The sequence below is a fragment of the Panthera tigris genome, chromosome A1 (assembly GCF_018350195.1).
Source record: "Panthera tigris isolate Pti1 chromosome A1, P.tigris_Pti1_mat1.1, whole genome shotgun sequence".
NCBI lineage: Eukaryota > Metazoa > Chordata > Mammalia > Carnivora > Felidae > Panthera > Panthera tigris.
In genome coordinates this window covers 235,647,302-235,652,947 of record NC_056660.1, presented here as the reverse complement: position 1 = coordinate 235,652,947, position 5,646 = coordinate 235,647,302, and positions in this window count along the sequence as shown.

Here is a 5,646-nt window from a genome sequence, read left to right as displayed (position 1 = left end):
GAGTGTGTGAGTGTGGGCGCAGGGGACAGAGAGGCGGCAGGACACGGGCAGAGCCCGGAGGCAGGTGCCAGCGGGACTCCCTGGGAGCGGCCGGTAAACATCCGGGGAAAGTATGTTGATGCTCAGGGTGCTAATTCGAAAAAATTTTCTCTTGGGTTTGAAGGTTTTCAAAATTCACAACCAAATGAGTAAGTTGGACGAAGCGTTCTCTTTTAAGACCAAGGGGGAAAGAAAGCCCCCAAACGATCCTGCTTTTCGTTAGGTCCTCCTGCGGCAACATATCAAAGACATGTGGGAAGCCCTTTTATGATGTGAAAATGCGGGCTCTCGCTTTTGTGGTGAATTCGAGCACATTTCAGCAAGTGAATCCACTCTGGAGTAACACGTGAGGCTCCCAGCACGGGAGAATGCAGACCGACGTCTCGCACGGGGCGCCCACCCTGCATGGTCGCGGTCTACTTGGATGGGGGGCAGGGGCTTCCGAGGGCCCCGGGATCCCCTGCGGTGCTGGGAGCTCGGTGCGCTTACGCCCCGAGCCGCCTCCTAGGTTCCGAAGGAATCGGGATCCTTCTCCTGGGTGTCCTGAGGAGATCAGAGGCCCACGCAGCCTCCTCCGGGGAGTCAGACTCTCGGGTCCAGCCGGGGGCGGGTGAGCCTGACTCCTTCCCAGTTCCTGGCAGCGGGCAGCAGGGGTCCGGGGTTCCCTCGGCTTCCCCGTGGGTGGGGGAGACCGTGGTGTGAGACAGCCCCCGAGAGGACACCCCCGTCTGTGCCGAAATAAGCCTTTGTAGAAGTGGGGCAAGTCTCCAAGGAATTTGGCAAAGCGAGACCGAGGGCAGCTGAGCTCTCGGATTCCTGGCGCTGGAAGGCAGTGAGGGTCCCGTCGGTTCCTGTTCTGAGGGCAGTGAGCCCTGGTGATTCAGAGCCGGAGGAGGGGCAGAAGGGGGAGCAGGGGTGAGAGGGAGGGTGCGGGAGAGACAGCCTGGACCTCTGGGGGCAGCGGCCCTGTCCCTACATGGGGAGTGGGGGGGGGCGCTCCAAGGCGCCAGGGGTTGGGGCGGACTCCGAGCTTTCCTGGCGGTCAGCCTTCCCTGTGCCCTGGCTTCCCCGTCAAAAGCCACCTTTCCTACACTCGGTTCGGAGTGTTTGGGGGAAATATGGTAGAAGAGTGGATAATTAAATATCACATTTCCCTAATTCTAAGGTGCTGACAACTGTAATATGCACCATTAACTTCATAACAGTTTTTCTGGAATTCATCACCGGACTTCCCAGATGCGCTCTGACTTCAGAAATGTCTCAAAAAACACCTGAGCGCAAGGAAATCCTGTGGGTTAGGGCGGCACGGGGGAGAAGGGACTCCCGTGCGTGTTTCCGCAGACCTTCTCCGAGATGGGGGCCCGTTCACAGGGGGCCCGCCCGCCGATGGGAGCCGCGGACGGTGGGGATCGCCCACACCTCTGCCGTGAGCCGCTCTTGTGAACTGGGCACCAGCTCTGGACCTCAGCTCTCCTTTCTGCGGGGCAAGTGGTTCGGCCCCTTGTTGCCTTTAGGGGACCGTGGGGGGTGCAGGCCAGGTAACGGGGTGCACAGCAGGCGCTCCCTCACCTCCCCCCCCAGCGCCCCCCGAGACCTCCACACCCTCAGACCTTCTCCTGCCCCAGGTTCTTCCGGGTGCTGTGTTTGTTGTTTCCCTGTGGCCCTGAAAGGGCCGGAGGGCGAAGCCATCGCTGCAGGCGACCCCAGAAGCTGGGTAGAATTTCCCGAAGTCACACTGCCCTCGTGTGTGGACGTGCATCCCAGATGCGCATACGCCACCAAGAGGAGGGATTATTAGGGACGTTGGAGCTATTGATCTATTTATTCAGCAAATATTGACCCAACCATCTTCATGAGCCAAGATTCTTCTAGGCCCGGAGACTGAGCATGAACCTAACAGGAGAAGCGTCTTATATTCTAGCAGTGGGAGAGTCAGTGCATTCATGTAAAATACAGAGGGTGTTAGACAATGCAAAGGCCCGGAGATAAAGAGGTCAGAAGGACAGCGAAGGGAGGTGTCCCCAGGGTCACCTGCTGAAAACCCGCTCTGTGTCAGAGAGAGCTGGGTGGGCGCTCTCTGTGTGGCTGGGCTGGTGCCCCAGGATGGAGGCTTGTCCTGAGGTCGGGACCCTCCTCTTCTGGATCCCCTCCCCACCTCCGCCTCCACCCCGTCGCACTGCCCTGGGGCAAGGTGGCTTTGGGGCTGCGGACGCTTTTTTGATTCGGCTGAGGTTGGGTTGGGCTGCCTTAGGTGGGTTTAGTGAATGTTCCTATGTGATTTGTGAACATTGCGGTTACATAGCAGTTGGTGGGAACCCTTGCCTGGGTCCCAGCGTGAAGCCTCCGGGGACGAGGGACCGGCTTGTGGCGGGTGTGTCTGTGGGTGCCTGCACGGGACACAGGTCTGAAGTGCACCGTGCCAGAACCTTCTTTCAGTTACTGCGTTTATACAATTTCCAGTGCGGGGGGGACTCAGGTCTCCCTCATGTTTGCTCAAAACAGGAGACTTTGCTTTCAGGACTATTCCTGCCTGGGCAGCACATCCCACTGTCGATGTGGGGAACCCCCTTTTCTTTCTTTCTATTTCTTAAAAAAAAATGGGACTAGACCAAAATGGAATTTACCAGACTTTGTTGGTAGAGGACAGACTTGTTGTGTGACCACACTCCAGACATCAAAGATAAAAAGCAAATTTCGCTCAGACAGCCTCCGTCATCAGCCTGCTCTCTGTACAAAATGATGTTAGTAAATCATTGTCATAAGAAGAAGCAACACAAATGTGGAAAGTGCTACGATAGAAGGGTGTCTGGAAGTTGGTTAAGAAGACACATTATCATTTCGGATTTTCTGATATATGTGGTCTTCAAACTTCTAAAATGTGTAATTTGTTTTATGCGATCCTTCTAAATAAATATCGACTTTTGCGTCTAATTTTCCGTTGGCAGTTTTGCGCATTTTTTTAAGAAGGCCCGTCCCCTCCCCCCGCCTCAACCCTGTATCAGCTTCTGTGACTCAAAAGCTGGCTCTGTCCCGGCAGGCAGGTATTGAGGGGACGAGCTTTCTAGAGAGGGAGAAACATGTGCAAAGACACTGGGGTAGAAGTGTGCTTGGGCTGTCCAGAGAAAAGTGAGGAGGCCGCTGTGTACGGAATCAACGAATGATGGGGGCAGGCGGTCAGAGAAGTGGCCCACGGGGTAGCCTGGGTGGGGTCATGGAGCTATGGTCATGGCTTGGGTTCTTATGAAGAAAAGATGGGGGTTTTTAGGGACCCTGGGTCAGAGATGTCGCCTGATCCCACTTATGCGTTATGGGATGATTCTGGCCGCAGCGTTAAGAACCGCTCTCGGTGTTGTTCACAGCTCCTCCCGAGGTCCTCAGCTGCTCGCGAGGGCGGTCACATGGGCTCAGTGTTCTGGGAATGTTTCCCCCAGCGACATGCAGACAATACCTAACAGCGGCGTGGAACTCGCCTCTACACACCTTTCCGCAGGCTCGGATTTGGCCAGAGGACAACCAGAAGGCAGTGGCACCGCTTGGGATGGAGGAGGGGGGCGTCTGCCCGGCCCCACCAGGCCAGCCTTCCACAGGCCTCGCAGATGCTGATTTGTGCGGCGGCACCCACAAGCTGCTTTGGCCAAGAGGGGTGAGAACACAAGAACAAGGTTAAGAGCAGAATGGATGCTGCCCAGGGTGTAAACCAGGTCCTGGGATGCCACACACGTTTAGGTGAAGCTTCATAGTTTATTTGGAGAAAATCGTAGAATGGCCTGCAGCCGCATGAAATAGTACAGAGAGACCCCTCATACCCGCTTCCCCACGGTGATAAACACCCCGCGTGAGCACAGCGCGGAATCACCACTAGATAACGACATTGGTGTAACCCACCAGTCCCGCCCTGATTTCCCGGTTTTGCACGTGTTCATTGTGTGTGCGTTTAGTTCTGTGCACTTTTACCAGCTGGAAGGATCCACGCACAGACCCCACCACAACCAGTGGCCACCCCCATCAGGATTCCACACGACGCCCTGCCTTTCACCATTCACCCCTGCCCCTCCCCTCCTTCACACCTGGAAAACCCCAGTCTGTTCCCTATTTCCAGAATTGTGACGCCTCAAGAATGTTACGTAAATGGATTCGCACAGTATGGAAACATTGGGGCCTGGCTGTCTTTTCGCTCAGCAGTAATCCCTTGAGCTTCATTTAGGTTGTTGTGTGTACCATTGGCTCCTTTCTTTTCACTGCTGAGTGGCATTCCGTGGCATGGATGGGCAAGATGCTTCCAACACGCATTTTTCTAAGGGGTTAATATCCAAACTATATAAAGAGTATATGCAACTCCACACCAAAAAAAATAAATAAATAAAACAAATAATCCAATTGAAACCGGGCAGAGGACATGAGGAGACATTCCTCCAACGAAGACGTACAGATGGCCGACAGCCACTTGAAAAGATGCTCAACATCGCTCGTCATCAGGGAGATACAAATAAAACCTCAATGAGCTATCACCTCACACCTGTCAGAAAGGCGAAAATCAGAAACACAAGGGGAAACCCTTCATGCGCCGTTGGTGGGAATGCAAGGTGTTGCAGCCGTGGTGGAAAACAGTACGGAGAGTCCCCCCAAAATTAAAAATCGAATTACCCTACCATGCGGTAGTCACACTACTGAAAATGAAAACAGTAGGTCCAAAGGATACTCACAGCCCTATTTTTACAGCAGCATTATTTGTAACAGCCAAGACGCGGCAGAAACCCAAGTGCCCATCAGTAGATGAATGGATAAAGAAGGTGTATATGTGATTATTTATGTGTGTCTGTATAATGGGATGTTACTTGGGCATAAAACAGAAGGGAGTCTTGCCATTTGCAACAACATGGATGGATCTGGAAGGTATAATGATAAGGGAAATAAGTCAGAGAAGGGCAAGTACCATACGATGACACACGTATGTGAAACTTAAGAAACTAAACAAACAAAATAAAAAGAGACAAACCAGGAAATAGACTCTTAACTATAGAGACACACGGATGTGTACCAGAGTAAGGGGTGGGGGGTGTGGGGGAAATAAGTGATGGGGGTTAAGGACACGCTTTTCAGTGGCGCCTGGGCAGCTCAGTCGGTTAAGCATCCGTCTTCAGCTCAGGTCATGGTCTCACGGTCTGTGAGTTCGAGCCCCGAGTCGGACTCTGTGCTGACAGCTCAGAGCCTGGAGCCTGTGGCTCCCTCTCTCTCTGCCGCCTCCCCTGCTCGTGCTGTCTTTCTCTCAAAAATAAACTTAAAAAAAAGAAAAAGAGCACGCTTTGCATGATGAACACCGAGTAACATACAGCATTACTGTATCATTGTATTGTACACCCGGAGCTAATCGAACATTGTATTTTAATTATACTTGTATAAAAAAATGTTTAAAAATTAAAAATACATTTCTCGTTATCACAATCCCCGGGAAGAAATCACAAAGGATTCCCACCACGTCTTGAGGGATTTCGGGGTCCTCGGGATGAGTTTATGCCAACGCAAGAGACCTTACTCACGCGAGTCGACATCCGGGGGGCGTTCATTGAGAGAAGCAAACGGAATCCCCTGAGAGTCACCGGGGCCCTG